The 24053-nt window shown below is 40.1% G+C and overlaps 1 protein-coding gene across 3 annotated transcripts in view; it reads right to left on the reverse strand.

The window, feature by feature from the left end:
- The window catches only part of NCKAP5 (NCK associated protein 5), a 1043181-nt gene that overhangs the window by 928634 nt on the left and 90494 nt on the right, over nt 1-24053 (reverse strand). The gene's annotated exons all lie outside the window — the stretch shown is intronic.

A 24053-nucleotide genomic window follows, 5' to 3' on the forward strand; every position in this document is an offset into this window, starting at 1 on the left:
CATCTCCTAACTGCTTTCAGAATTGTCCCTCCTTGTATATGGTTGCCAGAGTAGCCCTTGTATCCAAGCCTTATTTTTCTGTTGAGAAATCAGCTGATGATCTTAAGGGAATTCCTATATGTTATTTGTTGTTTTTCCTTGTTACTTTTCATATTATATCTTTGTCTTTAATTTTTGTCAGTTTGATTACTATGTGTCTCCGTATGTTCCTCCTTGAGTTTAACCTGCCTGGGACTCTCTGCGCTTCCTTGACTTGGCTGACTATTTCCTTTCCCAGTTTAGGCAAGTTTTCAGTATTATCTCTTCAAATAATTTTTTGGGTCCCCTCTCTCTCTCTTTTCCTTCTGGGACCCCTATATTGCATTTAATGTTGTCCCAGAGGTCTCCTGTGTGTGTGCACACTAAGTCACTTCAGTCATATCTGACTCTTTGCGACACTATGGACTCTAGTCTTCCAGGCTCCTCTGTCCATGGGACTGTCCAGGCAAGAATAATGGAGTGGGCTGCCATGCCTCCTCTAGGGGATCTTCCCAACCCAGGAGTCAAACCTGCATTGCTTGCATTGACAGGGAGATTCTTTACCACTGTGCCAGCTGGGATGAGGTCTCTTAGGCTGTCTTCTTTTATTTTCATCCTTTTTGTCTATATTTTGTTTTGGCAGTGATTTCTACCATTTTGTATTCCAGGTCACTTATCCATTCCTCTGCCTCAGTTATTCCTCTATTGATTCCTTTAAGTATACTGTTCATCTCTGTTTATTTGTTCTTTGGTTCTTCTAGGTCTTTGGTAAACATTTTGTGCATCTTCTCCATTCTTTTTCCAAGATCCTGGATCATCTTCCTATCATTATTCTAAATTCTGTTTCTGGAAGGGTGCCTATCTCCACTTCATTTGCTGTTTTCCTGGGATTTTATCTTGTTCCTTCAACTGGGATATAATCTTCTGCCTTTTCATTTTGATTAACTTTCTATGATTCTGGTTTTCAGTTCTGGAGGCCATGGGATTGTAGTTCCTCTTGCTTCTTCTACCTGCCCTCTGGTGGATGAGGCTAAGAGGCTTACACAAGCTTCCTGATGGGAGGGACTGGCAGTGGGTAAAAGTGGCACTGTCTCTGGTGGGCAAGACCATGCTTAGTAAGACTGTAATCTGATTGTCTGGTGATGAGTAGGGCTGTGCTCCTTCCCTGTTGGTTATTTGACCTGAAGCAACCAAACTCTGGAGTCTATGGTAGGGCTAACAGCAACCTCCAAGAGGGCTTACACCAAGGGGACCTCCCAGGATCACGGCTGCCAGTGCTCCTATCCCCATGGTGAGCCACTGCTGACCCATGCTTCTGAAAGAGAACCTCCAACACTAGCAGGTAGGTCTGGTTCACTCTCCTGTGAAGTCACTGCTCCTTTCCCCTGGGTTTTGGTGCACACAAGATTTTGTTTGTGCCCTCCAAGAGTGTTTCTCCCACCACCGTAAGGGATTTGATTTTGTTGTGATTGTGCCCTTCCTACCATCCTGTTGCAGCTTGTTTGTTTTTAGGTGTGGGGTATCTTTTTTGGGGGGTGTCTAGCACACTCCTGTCAATGGTTGTTCACCAGCTAGTTGCAATTTTGGTGCTCTCACAGGAGGAGATGAGTACACATTCTTCTATTCCACCACCTTGAACCTAGTTAGCACAAGTTTTCTTTTTCTATTGTCAAATAACTAAATGAAATCACAAACTCAAATATGCATGTAGACCAAGTAGGAAGTCAAGAATGCATGAAACAAGAGAATGACAACATGAAGAGAGTTCTATTTAAAGGTTCAGCCTCTCCCCAGCTCTTCACTGTTATTATCCTCAGGAAACTATTGTTAAGACTTCTGATGTTTTTCAAAAGAAGCCAGAAATCCAGATTTCTAAGCAAAATCTCCAGATACTTAGATATGTGCAATAGATTCAAAAAATTTTCAACAATGAAACCATATGATGGCTGAACTCAGCCCAAGGCCTATAAGTTTGCAACGTAGAACTGCAACGCAATGTCAGTTCCTCAATGCAGCTTCCCTAGTATGCATGCTACCCACAACCATACTCTCAATGTGCACACAGCACACACATGTACACACACATACAGCCTTAGTGATGCTGTCCTTTCTGATCTTATGACACTTGGTTAAAATTTATATGAAAGCATTTATTTCAATTAAAATGTTTGTACAAGTATTAGTCTTTACTACAAAGCAGCTCAAGAACAGAAACTAGATCTTACACTTTATTCTTATTTTCAAATGCAGTGTACCTAAGAAATAGGTATGAAGGTGCTCGTTTCTTCATACAGAAATAAACAAGACAGACTGAATGAACAACTAAGTGTAAACTCTTTTGACATGGCAAACAGCATTTTGCTTCACATACCATAACTGCCCTTTTTGGACTTTCTCAGTGACATGTTAGATTTCTCACAATGAAACACCCAGAGTTCAGCCACACTTTCAACAGATGTACAGAAAAATGTTGGTCTAAGTCATCTAATATAAATACTGGATGTATTTGGATCAAGCAACATTATCTTGGTGTGTCTCTCAATAGGGAAATGACGGGTGTGATTCATGACAATGACTAAAGGCATCAGTATTCCCTTATCATAACTCCAGGTAATCTTTCACAAGCATGCAATTAATCACAGTGTTTGGAAACGGGAAGATTTATGCATCAATCCAAGAGCCAGCTGTCTCCTATCTATTTAATAATTTTAAAAAATCTTCCCAAACGAAAACAACAAGAAAAAAAAAAACACTCTGTAGTATGCCTGACAGAAAGGAAGTCAAACCAGAAAGGTTTTTCTTTAGCATCCTTTGGTTTGGAGTTGTCTAGTTCCTAGGCCTATGCGTGTTTTGACAATCAGCAAATATAAAACTAAAATTGAATTTAACTGGTTTCTTGAGCCCTGAAGGTTTTTTCCTAATAAGGTGCCCTTTGATTCATACTTTCAGTGTAAATAAAACTCATTGCAGAGAGGAATGCAGTGTCAGTTTCTCTTTCATCTCGACTAAGCATTAAACCATAGGGAAATAAAAAACACTTTAAGATAACTGATTTTCTTTAATTATAAAGTGTAACTTCATAACCTGTAAGGCTTTTATTAGCCAAGGTCCATCCATTCTAATCAGGCTGCCCTCACACTGGAAAGTTTCACACCTGCGTAATTAAAACTTCTGATTCTGCTGACAGCATCCTTCAGTTTCCAGAGCCCTTACCAAGTAATCAAGCAACATATGATAGCCCTATATCCTGCTTTCTGTGCCCTTACATTTTAATAGAGGAGTTAATCTCTACTGTTTTAGCTTACTCTTCATACATTCTTCCCCTAGAGCCAATGATATTAATCAATATAAAAGAAGAAAAAATAAATTACCAGGTAAAATTATATTTTAAAGTGTTTAGATAGAGTCATCCATCTTTAGTTCACCTTTTCCCACTCACACTGACTATCCTTCATGATCATATATAGCACATTGATTTTTACATTATGGATGAAGATTTTCTTTAGGAAAATACATCTGATTTCCCAGATCCTCCAATATAAAGTGCTTAAAGAAAAAAGTTAGTAGCTGAGGATGTTATTATAATTACCTGTTCTATTTCTGAACACCTTCCCATCATGAGCTAGACATGAGATTGGAATTCATATCATGGTTCCCTATTTGAAATTGCCACAACCACAAAAAAGTCTACCCAGACTTGCTCTGTACAACCTTTTTTTTATTTCTCTTCTCTTTTTCTGTTGGTCAGTTTCAATATGCTCCTGAAGCATGTTTTTAATCATGATTTCTCCCTTATGGAGAAAATTTAAGGTTGATTTTAACTACTCTGTACATTTTTTTCCAAAGCTGTTGAGCAATATGACCCTAATTTTACTTCCTCAGAAGAGGAAAAGAGAGGAACATTGGCCCTGAGCCCAGGTGTCCTGACCCAGCAGCCTGACTAGTTGACTGCTCCTGTTATAATCTCAAGGTCAAGGAACTCTGGCTATTGCCCTTAGCACGCAATTGGAGAGCTGTACCTTCTCCCTTTGATAAAATCTTCTTGATGATTTATTTTTATTTCAGCTTAGACATTCTATTCTATTTCAGGAAGACCAAGTTGCTGTTGGTGCTTTTATACATCTTCCAATTAAATACTGAGTTTTTAATGACATGACAGTGTTTTCCCATAGACATGCTCCTATTTCTCAATTTCACATGGATCTACATTATAACTTTAAAACATAAAGGGAAAAGTTAAGTCTGTGCAAAAAGAACCAAATCTTCAGAATGTGGCTTCAAACTTTTTCTTTCTTTTCTATCACAATGAATCATGAATCACTTGACCCTAATCATGCCAGCAAGTCCTCTGCAGTTTGTTCATACCAGTAGCTCATTTTGTACCATTATATGTATTCCCAATAAATATTCCTGACACATTTCCTTGCATTTTTCTAGAAATATCATTTGATAATGAATTCCTTGAGGTCAATTACCTTTGCTTTCTTTAAAATTTCCTTCACCAGACATCAGCACAATTCTGGATTTGGAGTCAGTAATTCCACCATTTACTAGAACTATGACCTTGATACTTTCACAATCCCACAGAGGCTGGTTTCTTGTCATTAAACGGGGATGATCATGCCACTTGTCCTGTTACCTCAAAAGCCAGGATAATGGGTGATGGTCGGTCCCATAAAGTATAATCTGCCAGGCCACTCTTCAAACCACCAGGGCTCACACAGATGCTCTAAAAATCATCTGAGTAAGTACTACTGTCTCACAAACTAGCAAATATTTAAGATAAGTCATACAAGACAGTGGTTTCACTACTCAGACCGTGGTCAACTAAAATGCATTTTAAGTTTTCATCTTTTTCTATCCTCATGAATAAGCTGGAGTTTTAAACACAAATGCAGAAGGATCAGGGAGACCAAAAATGTAAAAAGAAGACCTAGCATAACATTATGTAAGGTGTGCTGAGGACTGTAGTAAACTGGAGTGTCCATGTCTTCCTAAAGTGCGGCACTGACACCGGGTCCAATTAATTGTACCACACAGAAAGGTAAGCCAAATATTTTAAGAAAAGCAGCAATCCATATTTCTGTAAGCAACATACCTAGAGTTTTTATTTTTGGCCTTTCATTCAGTTATTAAACGTATAATGGTCAAATTCATCATTGATAGATTTGCCCTATGGATCACAAGAGTTTGCAGTCTCTGTTGCAAGGCTTTCAACAACCGAGTTTGCATGGATAACCAAGAAATAACTCTAAACTCTAGTAAGAACTCATTCTGAACTAATATTTTAAGGGAATATTCAAAAGAAGCATAAAGCCTAGTCCTTGTTATCAAAGTAGAAGAACTAATAATTATTAAGTGTCTAACATTTACTTTGCAAAAGTAGATAGTTTGCTTTAATATAATCTTTATGAACTTACCAAGTGGTTACTATCACACTCATTCTACTGACGAATTAACCTTAAGGTACAAGGAGTGACTTGCCCAAGAGAACATGGCATTAACCAATTAGTGGCAGAATAATAATTCTGGCTTCATTCTGGCTATTGCAAAAACTCAAGTACTTCTACCATGGAAAGGAACTGAATCAAACATTAAAGTCCTAGGGGATAACTGCAGTTTAAGTTCAATGGTGGAGACACTTTGATGAGGCTTTAGAGAAAAGAAAGAAAGAATACAATGATGAGAAATATGATACTCTCAAGACATATAGAATTGGAGCCTTGGGTTCTTAAGATTTGGATGAATGGAGGAGAAGAAGAAGGAACAGCATGAATGAAAGCCTGGGTGAGTATGAATAACTTACCAGGTCCTAATATCCTAAATCAAGTCTCTCTTTCTCCCCCATTCTCTCTCTCTCACACATGTACATGAACATCCTTAGGCTTCAATTAAGCAATGTCTGTTGGTTTTGCTTGCCTCATTGTTTCCCCCATCTTTTGGTAACATCAACCTTTAATGGTCTTTCCTTTGCAGAATGGACCTGTCATTATTCTTCCCTGGAGCTTCATTAACGCTGTAGCAAGAGCCCTCTGCACAAGGGCATGCTCAGATATGCTGATCTAGGAAGTGAAAGGGAGTCAACTCCCAGAGGCAGCACAGGGCTACTGGTGTACCTTCTATGCCTGTGTAGACAACACTGCTCTTCAGAAGGCACCAGACAGATGGACCACCCATAGCTCACAATGGTGGCCAGTTCATGAACACACCTTTGCATGGTTGTCCTCTCCTCTGACTCACCCTTGCTTGTCCCCCTACTGCTGCTCCCTGGAAACACTTCCCAAATGAGCTGCCTGTTACAAGTTCTTATTTATGCTCTGCCTTGGAGAAAACCCAAGTGAAGACAGTTCTTCATACTGAGATGCCGAAACTGCTCTCTGCCCATCCTTCCCAAGGTGAGATTATGCAACTTTCACTCTGTTACTAATCTATCCTGTGTGTGTTAGTCTCTCAGTTGTGTCCAACTCTTTGCGACCCCATGGTCTGTAGCCTGCCATGCTCCTCTGTCCATGTAATTTTCCAGGCAAGAATACTGGAGTGGATTGCATTTTCTACTCCAGGGGATCTTCTCAATCCAGGGGGAAGATATCGCTTATGTCTCCTACATTGGCAGGCACCACCTGGGAAGCCCCAATCTATCCTCCACTCATCTAATAACATTCTTGCTCCACTTGTATATTGCAGCTTGCATCCATTTCTGTTCCTTACCACCAAATAACTTGTATATATTTATAGGTTTATTTCAAGTGGACCCATATTATATCTTTGAACAATAGGAGAAAAGTTGTACATATATACAAACATACAAATCTTGCTGGTGATCAGTGTGGTTATTACTTTAGATGGCAAGAAATTCTGAAACATCTGACAGTATTATTAAGTTGCTCTTAAAAAACGAACATTATGGATGAGCTGTACAGTCATCTGGCAAATTATTCATGGTGTTTCTGCCAATGCCAACACCTGGCATGTTGAAGTGCTGAAATCCAGCATTTCCCTGACGAGTGCCTGGGCATCTAAAACTAAGACTCCATATGATTTTATGCCTTCTCTATTAGCTTACCCACCATATTCTGAAATCATTACCTTCTGTTGTTTCTCACTTAAGGACCACTCCTGTGATAGAGTAATCTTTGGAGCAAAACACAAGTTGCTTTTTACTTTTCCAGGTAAGGAACTGGAGAACAGATGCAAGATTCAAATACATGGTTTCCCAAAACTCTTTTTATCCACTAAATCATACAGCTTTCCAGTACCACTTGAAATAAACAGGCTAGATTCCTATTGAGTCCAAGTATATCTATCATCCATTCAGTTATCTAGCTATCATCCTACTTTCTTCCTATCATCTGTCTTCTACCTAACTACTAAGTGATTCCAAATAAACATGTATAGTCCTGAAAAGTGGCCATTTTTCTAAAATCTGCATCTGAAATTGCAAATAGAACAATCTACATTACTCTGGTGCATCTGGTACTTGTTAATTCATAATCTGTTGTATCTTTTATTGTCATGATTTCTCCAGATGTGTGAGTCTAACTCTTAAGTTAATATATTACATAAACTACACTAAAGAACTGTTGAAACAGAGTTGAGACTCCTGGACTCACAGCACTCCTCCATACAGGAGCAGTTTAAGTCTAGCTGACCGGATGCCAAGGAGATCATAAAAATCCACTGATTAAGAAACTTGCAAATGAGTCCAAGATGCCCCTCCCCCTGCTCGGGGATGGGGTGGGGTGTGTTTTCACTCTGTTGAATTTATAAAAAGAAAAAAAAAATGCTAAGAAAAATCCAACGCTTAACCAAAGATGAATAACTGTTTGAGAACTCTGTTAATACTCCACACAGTAATGGGCCTTTTATCTCCTAAAATAGAATCCTGAACAAGGGGTTTGCTTTTAAACAATGCTTTAAAAATAGAACTTGCCGTTTGGAAAGTTTCTTAAGATTTTCTAGAACAGTGGCTTCCAAATGCAGCCCATCATTAAAATCACTCAGTGGGGCTGTCAATTTAAAAAAGAAGAAGAATATTCGAGGGTCCCACAGTAAACCTACTGAAGCAGAATCTCTGGCAGGTAAGAACAAGTTTCCCTGGTGATTCTGATATTCAGCCAGGTTTGAAACCCATGCATGCCTAGAGTCTCGAGTCTGAACATTAAATATTGCCTTAGCAGTTAAAATTTTAGTGCCTGTGATTATAACTTTATTCTATTAATTTCCTTTGGATTTATGTTTTGGAAGAAAAACCTGGATGGGAAATCATTGGACCAATATTGTGTCCAAATCCTCCATTTTGAAAAAGCCCTTCAAGAAGTTTAAATAAAGACTTTCAACAATAATTTGATCTTTGATTACTGTAGTTCTGATAGCTCTTCTGTGGGGGACAGGCCCCAGGGAAGGGGAAGATGTGAAGTTATTTCCAACCTGGCTGAATCATTGGGATTGAGTCACAAAGCTGGAAAGGACGAGGAGAGACCATCTGGCTTTGTCCCTGTCTTCATGTGGTTGTGATTTGCTTCTAGGAATTTCAAGGCAGGGAGAGTTCACATCTTGTGTTTCGCATCTCAACAGTGAATAAATTCTTCCCTAGGGGCACTTGGTGCAGCTAGGAAGCTGGCATGTCCCCACCCCAAATGAACAGTAAAAGATGATTTTTTTTCCCTAACCTCTCCCTAATGTATCCCCTAGAACCAAAAAACTACACTTAAAATAATATGAAAGGATGGATTATAATCCAAACATAAGCATGACACCATAAAGAGAACCACAGACTGAATCAGGATATCGAGATAGAAGTTCCAACATTGCCACTAACAAAAATAGCCAAGTCAGGCTAATCATAAATACCCTTACATTTTCATTTCTCCATCTTCAAATTGAAGAAATTAAACCCTTTCTGGCTTGATGTGGTACATGTCTATCAGGCCATCACTTATTTAATCCCTCATGGAGGCCTTCAGTGTACCACTCAACGGCTACATACTGGGTAAAAGCAGGAAATAATAAGACAAACATGCTTCCTGACCACAGTTTATAGTCATAAGGAAAACAGACAAATAATGAACAGTGACTATGTAATTACATTGATACTATTTCTGAGGAGGAAAAGAAAGATGGTGAGGCACTCTAAAGGAACTATTTAGGCTGGAATCTTTCCTACCCTAGACAGCACACCTGGACCTTTAAATCACTGAAGTGTGGAAAGGCAGATGGCTGTGCATTCCAGGAACTCTCCAAATGAACTGATTTACCCATGAGAATGAAACTGATCAGTCTTATCAGATTTTGGCAACTTCTAGATAACTGTAGACATATACTTGGTAAGGAAGTATCCACACTTTGCTTGCAGGGCTATGTAGCTATGTAAATATCTTCTACAAAAACCAACAGGGTCTCTAAACTTTAAAGACAAAAGATGTGACCTCAGTGTCAACATTATCCCTTAGCTAGGAATTAACGGCAAGGTCAAAGTCATAAACTAAGGCCCATTAACTTCACTTAGAAAAAACGTTTCATGGCCACAAAATAAACTACTAACATTGGCTCTTCTCCCAAACATGAGATGATTGTAAAGGAACCCAAGAGCATATGGAAAGCTTGGTGAAATCTATCTCCAGTCATGGAAAACATCTACTGTGGTATCCTACTTGCTAAATATTGGGGTGGTAGGGTTAACTCAAACTTAATAAATTCCATTAACAAGACATTAGTTTACACCAGATCACATTTGTAACCTCAACGATGTCTTTAAGTCAGCTGCCACATAAGATATACCCTCACAACTATGTGCAGTAGATGGGGTGATCTATCCATCTGAAAGAAGAAAATTATGGGCTAAAGAAGTGATTAAATCACTTCCAAGTTATGTAGCTAATTGGCAAACATGCAGACATATGTGTCCATACACACACACATACAGACACCATATGTCTCTATGTCAAAAGGCTGCTATATAGACACTGTGCTAGGCTGCTTCAGTCATGTCCGACTCTTTGCGACACTATGGACAGTCTACCAGGCTCCTCTGTCCATCGGATTCTCCAGGCTAGAATATTGGAGTGGGTTGCCATGTGCTCCTCCAGGGATCGTTCCAGCCAGGAATCAAACTCAAGTCTCTGACATCTCCTGCTTTGGCAGGCAGGTTCTCTACCACTAGAGCCACTTGGGAAGTCCACATAGACACTAATAGTGATGAAGTCCAAAGACAACAGATGACATGGAAGAACACACATAGACTAGAATACACAGAAGATACACGGAATGCAATAGACCACAGCTAGTCTCTAATCATCCTGTAAAAGTCCACTGTATTCTTTCTCAGAAAGCTGAGCTGCCAGTGACTATACTAAATGCCAAAGTAGGTAAACATCACACATCTTGTTTGCTTTTCAAGAAAAAGATCTTAGGGCAGGTCCCTCAGTCCTTGGTCTAATTTCATTTGAAATCTTTCATTATTATTGTTGCTGTTGCTATAAGCAGCAGCATCACTACCATGATGTTTTTTTTACTCTTTTGGAAGGGAAACTCAAACTCTAATAACATGTGATAACGATGATAAACACCTGTCTGTCACTTGAGGTACATTCTCGGCAATCCTTCATATGCTTACCTGTAATTTAAGGTTCGAATGCTTTTAAACATACTGTCAGAGAATCAGAGACTACAGATGGGTTAGTGTTCAACACATGTTAATATAGAACTCAGATTCAATCAGCTGAATTGACCTCACTAGCTTAACAAAATTTTTTATTCTATAACAGGTTGAGTAGTGAACTTTTAAAAATCTTTTCCTCTCAGCAATTGCACAAAAAGCCCAAACCTTGATGTAGTTAAATAGGGTCAGGCATTATGAAGAACTTATTTTGGTTCTGGTAAGAACAATTCATAATCTATTCACTAGAATCATTGATAGACACCAGTTCATTCAATAGGTCATTGTGTTTCCTGTAATTCAGTCTTCCCACACTTTTTCACAAGTGCAGTCATTGACTGGGCCCCACTTCGAGGAAGACAAACGCTTGAAGAAACAATAACCACAGCTTTTATCAACTGGACCCTGGAAAACACAGCCCAGCAGCACACTGCAGGGGTAAAAGGCAGTGCCCCGACCTGCGTCTTTGAAAGCAGGGCTTATAAATAGCCCAGGGCACTTTCCTGTTTGGAGAACTCAGTAACAGCTGTTCATAGCACACATTTCTTTCATACTTCCCTCCCTGCCACAAAGAAAATACAAACTAAAACTGGATGAAGGAATGGACATTATTCAACATTAATGTGCCTTCAAAAATAGCACAGGAAGAGTCATAGACACAATGCAGGGAAAAATGAGGAAAACTTAGGAGGAGTAGAGAGAGTAGAGAGGAGATACTTTTAAGTAATGAGAAATTTAAACTAAATGGGAAGGCAAGACAAAAAGGGCAGGATTTGTAAAGGTTGCCTCTCAGAAGTGATATGAAAAGGACACTGTAGCAGAAATTAGAAAAATCAAGGCTTTTGTTGGTGCTGATGGGAATTACTCATGCCCCCACTCTTGGGCATGCCCCCAAACATCTCCAGGTCTCTTCCATAAAATGGGCAGAGGGTAAAAGAGACAGAGCTGGACAGCCTGTAAGAATTCCCTCTAATTCCAAAAATGTTATATTGTATGAACCTATAGAGAATGTTGGCTGGGCGGGGAGGAGCTGGAAGGAATTCTGGATTCACTTGCCAAATACGTAAGTTCCAGTCCCCTTGGGAAGGGTATTAAGGGATTTGAAGATGAGGCAGACTGAAGCACATCCAGGTTCATGGTCATTGCTTTGCTCCTCCTAGGATGGATGATAAGAAAGCTGTCCTCAACCTCCTGGCTACAGCAGCAGCACCAAGGGAGCCCACAGTCTAATTCTCAGAGATCCATAACCATAAAATTCCCTTCTATCTTCTCTGGTGCCCAAATGAATGTTCCTCCCCAGGGCTCACAAATTCAAGATGGCAGAATGTACACCCTTTGACTAGAGGCCACACAGCCTGTGGGTAAAGAGCACAGGTGCTGGGCTCAGACAAATCTGTACTCTCTACTCTGTCGAGTACCAGATCCATGACCTTTGGTAAATTGCTTAATATTTCTCTGACCTTCAGCTATTGTTGTTGCTCCTTTTAATTTTCTGAAATGGAGACAGAAGTGCAGTTATAAGCTTTAAATGTAGCTATCAAGTGCACAACACAGGGTTAAACACTCAATAGACATTATCTTCTAGTACTTGTTAACATTATTTTTACAGAGCATTTTACTTATTTAGCTTGAAGAAATGTTTGTGTTTTGTGCTTTTTTTTTTTTTTTGGTCTGTTTTCCCAGGTCTCTTGACCTCCTAAATCACCTTAACACCTTCCATGGGGAAAAGAAAGTCTTCTAGCATGGGATGGTCAAGCAGCAGTTGACTGCACATTGACTTGAGCTCTATTAAAAAGGCAAAAATCAGGTTGTAAGTCTCTAATGTGGACCACTTAGTGCTCGATAAGTCACTTCAGTCATGTGCAACTCTTTGCAACCCTTTAGATTGTAGCCCACCAGGCTCCTCTGTCCATGGGATTCTCCCAGCAAGAATACTGGAGTGGATTGCCAAGCCTTCCTCCACGGGATCTTGCTAAACCAAGGAACTGGAACCCAAGGCTCTTATGTCTCCTGCACTGGCAGGTGGGTTCTTTACCACCAGTGACACCTGGGAAGCCCTGGTCCACTTAGTGAGTAAATCTAAACATTTGAAATGGGGACTCCAAGTTTATGGTTAGATTTCCCTAGGGCAACAGATGCACATTTTGCTATCCACCTAGACATGCAAAGTGTTTGTTTCCCTTACCTCTCACCCCTCTCATCATGAAAAGGAATATACACCTGTATGTTGGGTGTGTCATCAGATGGGATATTTCCTCTATTACTTCTGCTTCTGTGAAATGTGCTGAGAAATCAGTCAATAATATATGGAAACTACAGGTATAAATGCTCATCTAAAGTCAGGATCCTAACGTTTATGTCTACTTTTTCTGTAGATATGAGGTTAGATCATCTGAAACGGCTCTCAAAAGACAAATCATCTTACATGAAAGGAAGACATTTTGAGAAATTAGTCTATGTTCAGGGAGATAAAAATTAAAAATGGGTTACAAAGGGGATCTTTCTGGGGAGACATGGGAGAAAAAAACAATCATCCCTCCAGAAGGACTCATGGAAGTTCTCATATGAAAGCAAGGCTTTGGTAGTACTGTATTTTTAGTCATCTTTACTTCTAACTCACATTGATATGGTCATTCTACAGCAAAGTAGAATCAGAGAATTTTAAAGTAGCAAGAAAGAAACCAAACAAAATCTTTAGTTGAATATCTTCCTTTTACTTTCCCAGGTAACTACAGCTGAGCTTTAAACAGCACTGGTTTGAACTGTGTGAGTTTTTCCCTTATATGTGGTTTTTTTTTCATGGCTGAATGCTATTGTACTACACCGTCCAAGGTTAGCTGAATCCTCAGATGTGAACTGGAGCTACGGGGGCAACTCCGAAAGATGCCTCAGCAGCAGGCAGAATACCCAGACAACCAAGATTCAATCTGAGTGGTGGAAATTGTGATAATCAACTTTGTTAACCTACGGATTCTATTACACACAGAGATCTAGGCAGAACTAGGCAGGGAATTTCCAGTGTGCTGAGCAAAGGTGGCTATGGAAGAGGTTGGCAGAAAATAGGCTTATGATGCTGGCAGAACAGGGACCCAGGGGTCTCAGAGACAGAGCACCAGTGCTATAAAGGGTCAAGGACCTCCTCTTGGCAAACTTATGATTTCTGACATAATTTCCCAAATGTCCAAGTTAGGAGTACTCATGCCATGAATGCTGGGAGTACTCATGACATGCTGGCTGTGCCAGCATCAATAATCGACACCCTGGAGCTAGATGCAGCCCGGGTCTTGCAGCCACCCTTACTCCCATATCCCGAGTGACGTCTAGGACACAGGTCCCCAGCAAGGCCACGAATGGGCCACTGAGAGTAGTTACGGTGATGCCAGTTTCTCTAGAGCCCTAAAGGAGCACTTATTCTTAGGCAATTCCAAGCTGGTCCAGAAAGCAACACAAGTGACCCCTCTCAACACTGTTTCCAGATTCCTCAGGCCTGCAGAGTGAGCAGTTAACACTTGTTTTATGGCAGTAACGGTATGTGCAGAAAAGTCCAAGAGAATCACCAAGGTTATGTCTGAATCAAAAAGCATCTCTAAGCTTTTTGAGAATGGTGGGAATGAGAAAGAATGGTGTAGGGCAAAGGCAAAAAAGATCCCACCCAAATCTTAAAGCACGATCTCCATTGCACAGAGCATGTTCTACACCATCAACATAAGGAAGACAAGGTCCGGAGCCAAGAGACTTAGGGTTCGTTCGAATGCAAAGTCAAGTGAAGGGACAGGAAAAGAGAGCACCTCATGCATCATCGTTCAGCTTTATGTCAATATTTTTAATACCTGTGGACATAACCTGTCAGACCCAGGCTGCTAGCCCTAGGAAAACGCCACTGACACAGTTAACAACTGAGTTTCTGGTGCTAAATTTCAAGGCAATGCTCCTTTTTAGCCAAGTCATCAGAGACTCAAGCACTGTCTATTTGCTCTGTATTTACTGAGTTCATAATCTGTTCTGTGAAGAACTGTTATTTTCCCTCGAGGAGAGGTCCTTTAAAAAAAAAAAAGTAGGTATGCTTATTTTCCAAAAAGAACCAGAAGAGATGTCAGGGAAATGCTCAGCTGGAAGTAGGAAAAGAAGATAACTGATATTGAGAGAAAGAGAACACTAGGAATTTGCAAACTCATCTCATGTCCACCTAAGATATCTTATCCACATCATTGAATATTAATTATTTCATTCATTCAATAACTACTGGACATTTTGACATGCTAGGTCCTGTTTTAAGCACTAGAAAAAAAGATTAATAAAAAGCTACTCCTGTGGAGTTTGCTATCTGGCATGGGTGATGGACAAAACACACATAAGTAAGTTTATTATTAAAGCTAGGTAATGACAATTGCCCTGAGTGAAAATATAGGAGGAATTGGGGTTCTTGAGTGCCTGGCATGTAATTTAGCTAAGGTAGTCAGGGATGGCTCTCTCTGAACAGGGGTCCCTATGATGTGAGGGAAGGAATTTTGACAAGATGTGAAGGGTTAGCTAGCCTTTGCTCTGAGATGTGAGCATAGTTTAAGAACCTCAAGATGAGCAGGTCAGCTAAAGCCACTGGTGCAGGCTAAGGTAGAAACAGGAGACCGCTTAAGTCACTGCCTCCCTGCAGGGCCTGTCAGTTGAGGACCATGCATACAAGTCTGCAATATCTTTATGTCCATTCATAAAGGCGTGTGAAAGTTTAATGCATTTCTTTGTAAGTGTGCTTATATTTCTTTCCTTTCTCAACAAAAGTTCTCACATATTTATTATTGAGCCGAAGTGCTGGAGTAGAAACACTGACACAAAGAGACAAATTATTTTCCCAATAAAACACATCCAGCTGTTCAGAGAGTAGTGATGTTCTCAGAGCAATGTAGTGAGAGGCAAGAGATCTGGACACAGCATAAATATGTGTGCCACTTCATGTGCTCATATGCAGGACTCCTTATAGACTCAGCTTGATTCTTCTTCTCTTGAAACTGAACCTGATTTTAGTACCCATTTTCATGAAAATCCATTGGGGAATGAGATGATCCTGCTTTTGTTTCTTGGCTAAGAATTGCTTAATCTTGAAAGTCTTGGAGAAGACATGGCAAGGAGCAAATTCAACTGCACAGAGGATGGCAAAGAATAAAAGAGAAATGAATGTGTTTCAATCTCCTGCATGCATTTTTCTTGCTCTTATTGGAGGAGGGTTATTTTTCCATTTCTTTTCTGTGTGACTTCCCCCAGGAGCTCCCATTTTTTGCAGGCTTTCTAGAAGGCCTTCCCAGCTAGTCAAGCCAGAATTGTTTGCTCCCTTCTGTATGTGTGCTATTGTGCTCGACTCTTTGCCATCCCACAGACTGTAGCCCACCAGGCTCCTCTGTCCATGGGATTTCCCAAGGAAGAATACTGGAGTGGGTTGCCATTTCCTCCTCCAGGGGATCTTCCTGAGTCTAAGATCAAACCCATGACTTCTGGGTATCCTGAATTTTAGGAAGATTTTTACCTGCTGAGCCATCAGGGAAATCTACTGAACTGCATAATACCTGCCCCACCAGCACCCAATGTAGGATGTAGGATTTAGGTTTCTGTTTGTTTTGCATGTACTTCTATGTCATCTCTGGACAAGCCCTTAGTAAAAGTGAAGCCAGAAAAAAATGTGACTTCTAATTCCAGCCCTTCCACTCACTGGTTGTAAACTAGTTTTTCAAACTCCACTGTAAAATAGAATGTGCGCACTAGTACTCATAGCATGTTTGTAAAGAGAGAACAGTATAAACGGGCTTTTGGGCATGGGAACAGATGTCAGAGGGCTATGGGTTTCTGTAATAAGGGGCTATGCCTTTGATATTCAGTTATGTCCCACAGTACCTATAACACTTTGTTGTCGTTTAGTCACTAAGTTGTGTCTGACTCTTTGTGACCCCTTGGACTGCAGCATGCCAGGCTTCCCTGTCCTGAGCTATCATGTGATAGCTCAAACTCATGTCCATTGAGTTGGTGATGCTATCTAATCAACTCATCCTCTGCTGCCCTCTTCTCTGTTTGCCTTCTATCTTTTCCAGCATCAGGGTCTTTTCCAATGAGTCAGCTCTTCCCATCAGGTGGCCAAAGTATTGAAGCTTCAGCTTCAGCATCAGTCCTTCCAATGAATATTCAGGGTTTTCCTTTAGGATTTACTTATTTGATCTCCTTGCTATCCAAGGAACTCTCAAGAGTCTTCTCCAGCACCACAGTTTAAAAGCATCGATTCTTTGGTGCTCAACCTTCTTTATAGTCCAACTCTCAAATCCATACATGACTTCTGGAAAAACCATAGCTTTGACTATACGGACCTTTGTCAACAAAGTGATGTCTCTGCTTGTAATATGCTGTCTAGGCTTGTCATAGATTTCCTTCCAAGGACAAACTTCTTTTAATTTCATGGCTGCAGTCACTGTCTTCAGTGATTGTGAAGCCCAAGAAGATAAAATATGTCACTGTTTCCACTTTTTTTTTTTATAACACATTATGTTTCCTATCAATGGTCTTTGAAGATAGTGTTACATGCTCCAGAAAGCACTAGGTTTAGAATTATCAGAGACAGATTCCTTTCAGGTTCTGTCACTTTCTAGTTATACGACCAAGAATAAAGGTCATGTAACTCCTCTGAGCCTCAAATTCCTCATCTACAAAATAGGAATAATCATGCTAACCTCACAGGGATATTGGATATAATCTACAAGATAATATATAGAAAAAGGAAAGCATTTCCTGTTCTAAAACCTCTGATTCTGTGGCTCTTAACTCCTTAATTCTTATTGATTTAATACAAAATTCAGTTATATGAAGCTGTAATTCCTTTAGAAAGAAATTCATAGACTAGGTACTTCTCTCTGACAACTCCTTCCTGGACTAGAAGACCAGAGAGAAGTGACAGTCATTCTGATGTTGCACAGAAGTCACAAGGAGAAGGCCATTGTTAAGCTACGTGACTCAGCTCAGGGTTATCAGAAACCCCCATGTATTTCTTTCCAAGATGCAGGTCATTAATGGACTCTGCACTGGTAAATCTGACAAATCACTTTGTGTTTATTTCAGCTTAAATCCCTCTATCTGAAGCAGTCATGTGGTGTTATAAATATCTCACCAAATGGCAGGGCAAAGTTGGGTGGAGATAGGTCACAGTGGCCGAATGGACATGCCCAGCCACTTTTTGGCAATTCTAAATGACACTCTGACCTTGACAGGATTTACATTTGGCTGATACACTTCAAAGTATGGAAGGCCAGAGCCAGATGTACAGTAGTTGAACAATAATATAGACACAAATGCCAGTATAGGTCCCTAGGGCAGGAATAATCTAGATAGGGCATAGGAAAAAGAAAACATAGCTGAAAGTAACAAGCATCTCTAACCAATGACTAAATATCTCCATATCATTCTTGTTCAAGGATATTACAGTATCTTCACCATAATTTTGGCAAGCTTATTAAATCTGGTGACAGTATGGACACTACAAAAATATTTTGTAAAAATCCAACATGCAGGCATCAGGAGAGCAAGGAACTATACCCATTTTCTTGTACCAGTTTTCACGCAAAACCATTGGGGAATAAGATGATCCTGCTTTTGTTTTTGGCAAAAAATCACTTAATCTTGAAAGTCTTGGGAGAAGACTTGGCGAGGAACAAATGTAACTGCACAGAGGATGGCGGAGAAAAGAGAGATGAATGTGTTTCAGTCTCTTTCATATATTTTTCTTGCTTTTATTGGAGGAGGATTATTTTTCCATTTCTTCTTTGTGTGACTTTCCCCATGAACTTCTATTTTTTTCGTACACTTTCTGGAAGGCCTTCCCAGCCAGAATGCTTGCTCCTTTCTTTGACCTAACTCTTCTTTCAAGTCTATTTACTGCTCTTCATAATACCTGCCCCACAAGCACCTGATGCAGGATTCAGGATCTGGATTTGTTTTTATTTTGCATGTACATCCATTTCACCTCTGTGGAAGCCCTCAGTAAATATGGGGTCAGGAAAAATGTGAATTCTAATTCCAGCCCTTCCACTCACTAGTTGTGAATTAGTTTTTCAAGTTCCACTGTAGAATGTTATGAAGTCATCATCCTCTTACACAATTAAAAATTTGCCACTGATTGTCTTACAGAGCTCACTTTTCCATTTGCTTGCAGTACAGAGAAAAGTAATACATTAGAATGTGTAGCATCAAAAGAAAAAAAAAAGTGAGCAGACTGAAGAGATGATACAACCAAGAGATGACGACAAAAGGGAGGACTTGGAAGGTCTGAGATCAGCCAGCTGCCCTGTGCTCCAGCACCTGAAGACTGCTCACTTTCTGGGAAGCAATAAAACAGAGAGAGGTCAAATCTTTCTTACTTACCCAAGAACTCATTATAACCAGGGAAGAAAGGATTTATGAGAATAGGTTGGTGGTCCTTTAGCTTGTTCTACATGAACATGCATTTTTCGGCAGACCTTCCTGTTCAGAGATGATGCTATGGACCATAACGCAGCTTCTGTAGTATCACAAAGTCCACAAAGGGCCCCTTTTCTATTTCTTTTTACCAATGGAGAGATGTAGGTTTGCCTCTTTAGCGCAAAACTGACTCTTCTCTGTGCCTTTACTGTTCATCCTCACCACACCAAAAGCCAGAGAGGCTATCTAACAAATTTGTTAATAGAGATTAACTTCTATCTGGCCCCAACCTGGAACCTCAGGCTTTCACTTAGCACTTCTTCCTGTCCACCAAAATTTCCCAATCCTCTTTCTCATAATTCCCACTGCCATGACCCTAGCTCAACTTATTCTTAGGTTTTTCTTAAACTAACAGAAATATTTTCTAACCAGTCATATGCCCCTTGAATCCGTTTTCAATATTTTCATCCCAGGTGTGAGTTGAAAAGGCACTACTCATCGTATATCATTGTACTGAAATCCAATTCCTTAGCACAGGATACAAAACTCTTCATGACCTAGCTCCTGTTACCCTCTCCAGGTTCATGTCCAGCTTCTCTGGTGACACTCTACCTTCCAACTCTGCCCATCCACCTGCCATTCCTGAAGCACACTAGCTCTCTCATACTGTCGTGCCTGTTCTACATTTCTCTGTCCAAACATCCTTCCTTCTGTCATCTTCCTTCCAATCTCCTCTCTTTTTAAAACCTACTGGAGATCTCCCTAATTCTGTTAGGCAGCCCTCCAACCACTCACCTTTGTGTGTCCCTGGCATCTTCTCTTTCTATCATAGTAACCATAGTGCTAGATTATAAACTACTTAATCACCTCTCCTCACGGCTGAAGATTGTGCATCATTTATGTGAACACACATACATATCCATAGAGGATACATCTACTGCTCACTAAGTAGTTGCCAACCTAATGAATAAATATATTCATCTCTGTCTCTTAGATCTGCCATTCCTGTTCTTGCTGCTAATAATGTAGTTGTTGATTTCCCAGAGATCAGAAGACAGCCACAAAACAATCAAGTGTACTGCTAACACCACTTGGGAGGTTGAGGGAATAGAAAATCCTACCAGTCCCAGACAAGACTCCTGGTCCATGGGAAGGAGAGTGCAACAATCCAATGACTATATTTGAAAGGAGAAACTGAAAATGGGATTCCTGACAGACTTCTGTGATAGAATGCCTTGTCATCCAGCTATGAAGAACTACGGGTGTGCATACCAGGAACACACTAACATGACAACTTGACCAAGCAACACATGCACAGATTCACACTCAGAATGAGCTGACAACCTGCCATTACCTGCCAAGAGCTAGTATGATTTAAACTCCTGTGAGATTTGTAGAGTCCAAAGCCAGAGCATCTTCTTTAGTTCTTCTTTAATACTGAAACTGCTATTTCATGCCAGTCTGATTCTGAAGGGCTGTGGTTACATGTGCACAGAAAGACCTCAGGATAGCATAGAAGGATTCAATCCAGGGACATGGGTATGGAGGGGGTGGGGAAGTGTGGGTGTCAATTAGTCTCACTTAGGAAAAAACCCGCTAATGCATCTGTGTCGTACAAATACTAGACAAGGAATTATTAGGTAATGATTACATTTAAAATAAATAAGCAGTAAAACATTTCCTTACTGGTTACTCTCAGGCAAAATTTTATGTCCTCCTCATAGAATGTCACAATATCTCAAGGTCTCAATTAAATGAAATAAGTACGCTTGCTTTGACAGATCATCATATGTCTATTTAGAAGTTCATTAAAACCAGGAGTATGTACAAAATCCAACAATACTCAAGGTTAAAAAATGTGGGTTTTGTCATTGTTTTTTTTTTACCAGTGGTTCAGTCAAATATATCTAACAAAATCCTTTTGGAGATGATATTAGTGAACAAGCCAACTTTGGACATTATTTATAGACAAGGAGACATTTAAAAAGCAGCCATTGTTGAATCATTGCTGAATCTCTGTTAGTTTATAAAGTGGAAATCCTGCTTACACATGCAACAGTTAACCTTATGGGTGACACATGGGGCATCTCTTGAACCCAAGTCTGTGCTGCTTGTTAATTGCTGATTGAAAAAGTACCAGCCTTAGGGCTTCCCTGCTGGCTCAGTGGTAAAGAATGGGCCTGCTAATGCAAGACACGTGGTCCAAGAAGATCCCATGTACTGTGGGACAACTAAGCCTACACTCCACAACTACTGCGACTGTGCTTGAGAGCCCGGGAATGACAGCTCCTGAAGCCTGAACACTCTAGAGCCTGTACTCTGCGACAAGAAAAACCGCCACAGTGAGAAGTCTGAGCACCGCAACTAGACAGTAGCCCCTGCTCACCGCAACTAGAGGAAAGCCCACACAGCAACGAAGACCCAGGAGACCCCAAAATAAATAAATTATTTTTAAAAATAAGAGAAAATCATCTGTTTTAGTTGAGGGGAGGGATAAATTAGGAGCCTGGGATTAACATGTACACAATACTATATATGAAATAGATAACCAACAAAGATCTACTATATTGCACAGGGAACACTAACCAATATTCTATATGAGAAAATAACCTGAAAAAGTATGAATACATATACTTGTAGAACTGAATCACTATGCTGTACACCTGGAACTGACACAACATTATAAATCAACTATATTTCAAAAAAAATTTTTTTAAGATTTGCTTCTAAAACTTTGACAATAACTTAAGTTTAGATCAATTGAAATACCTATAGAGCTAGTTGAAAACACAAATTCAAAAGCATGATCACTCTATGGAACTGGAATCTACTTCTTAACACAAATTACAGAGCCATTATATGGAAAAACTGATATTTTAAAGGCAAGAACATATCCTATAACTGAACTGCTTTTCTATAATTTAAACAATAAATCAACTAAGGAGTTTCCTTCCTATAAAAAAAGAAAAAATTATCTGCTTTATGAAAATTACATTTTTCACTTGTTTCATGGTCAGCTCTAGTCTAATATCTTCTTCAAAGTCTACTCTGTGTCCTCCACCTCATATTAATTCTCTTTCCTTCTCTATTTATAGGTTTCACTGTGTATCCCTTTTGAATTTGCATGTAATTTACACAAAGTCACGATAGTAAAAAAAAAATACATCTGACAAAATTTACAACATGCTAACCAAGTACTCTTGCCTGGAAAATCCCATGGGCTGAGGAGCCTGGTGGGCTACAGTCCATGGGGTCGCTAAGAGTCGGACACGACTGAGCGACTTCACTTTCACTTTTCACTTTCTGGCATTGGAGAAGGAAATGGCAACCCACTCCAGTGTTCTGGCCTGGAGAATCCCAGGGATGGGGGAGCCTGGTGGGCTGCCGTCTAAGGGGTCGCACAGAGTCGGACACGACTAAAGTGACTTAGCAGCAGCAGCAACCAAGCACATAGCAACTTCTCCAGAAATTCTCTCTGAGCCTTGTGGTTCTTTTGTGACAACTTAACATTGACAAACCTCATGGGCCTCAAGGTATACATCCCCGTCCATCAGCACCAGAATCAGCATCGCCTGGGAAATTGTTAGACATGGAAATTCATGGCCCCACCCAGGCCTACCGAATCAGAAACTCTTGGGGTGGGACCTGTAATCTGTGTTTTATTGAGACTTCTGTGTGATTTTGACTTTTATCTCAAACTGGAGAATTATGGTCCTATGACTACAAATCAGCATCTATTTGAACGATTTGCTTAGTTTATGAGAAAAAGGAAAGACTGGGGTTCTTATGATGGATTTGAAGAAGTTGAAAAACAAAAAACTCCAATTATCTTAGCAAAGAACTACTTCTTGCAGAAAGTAGGCACAATAAGATTACTGATATGAAAAAATTGTTAAAAACCACCCACAAAACAGAGAAATGCTTGTCTAATGGAGCAACACAGATGATATTTCTAATTATCAGGAGAATTGCTTAGCACTGAGTGTGAGGACAACCACAGCCTCCTGAATTAATTCAGGTTCTGGGCTGAATGAATGAACGTGCAAAGCTTATTCCCATGGAAACCAAGTACTATACAGATTGATAGGGTTAGAGAACATATAACTGAGCTAAGGCAATTGCCAATTTTAAAAGATTAGCATTGAAAATTTGATACCACAAATTTATTTTCCAAATATCAAACATGGCTCATCTATATTTGAGGATAAAGGATGATCAAAATTTGACTTAAGGGAAAAGAAAAGCCCTACTACAAACAGTCTAGCATCTTTAAGCTCTGGCCAGAACAAGGCAGAAGGTCTGTTTTCTTAATACTGCCCTCATTACAAGGAGATTGTTCTGAACATTGGTATTAAATGGGTTGCCATGGCCTCCTGCCTGGACTCCAGCATGCCAAGTTTCAGTCATGAGTGAGCTATGAAGGGGCTGAATAAGATGCTCACAGATAAGGTTTCCTAGCCCACGCCCCTGCCGTAGTGTATCCCACCAGGAAGATCACCAGGAAGTAACAAAGCACTAAGAGTGATCCAGCCTCTATCCACTCTTTCTGGCATTCCTTCCCTGGTCCTCACTAATGACCTTATCATATAGGACACATCTGCTGTATAATGAAGTCTGCTTTTAATAACAGGAGATCTGCTATCTGCCATTCCCAAGCATGGAAAACCAGGGAGAAATTGCTTTAGACCTCTGAAAGATTTGTTTGTTCCTTGGGCAATTTTGGCATTTTCAAATTTTATATATGACTGTGACCAACTGGGAAGAAAGCAAACAAGTTCAAAACATGGCTAACTCTGCTCTGACACAGGCCTTTGTATCCAGTAAAAATTAGAGACCCGTAGGGGATTCTGTCTCTGCATCCTCAGACAGACACAAAGAACCCCAGGTAACACAAACCAGGATGTTCAAAATGAGCAAATGCAACCCGCAGAGCTGGGCTTATTTCAATATCTATTCA

The sequence above is a fragment of the Oryx dammah genome, unplaced genomic scaffold (genome assembly GCF_014754425.2).
Source record: "Oryx dammah isolate SB20612 unplaced genomic scaffold, SCBI_Odam_1.1 HiC_scaffold_27, whole genome shotgun sequence".
Classification (NCBI taxonomy): Eukaryota; Metazoa; Chordata; class Mammalia; order Artiodactyla; family Bovidae; genus Oryx; species Oryx dammah.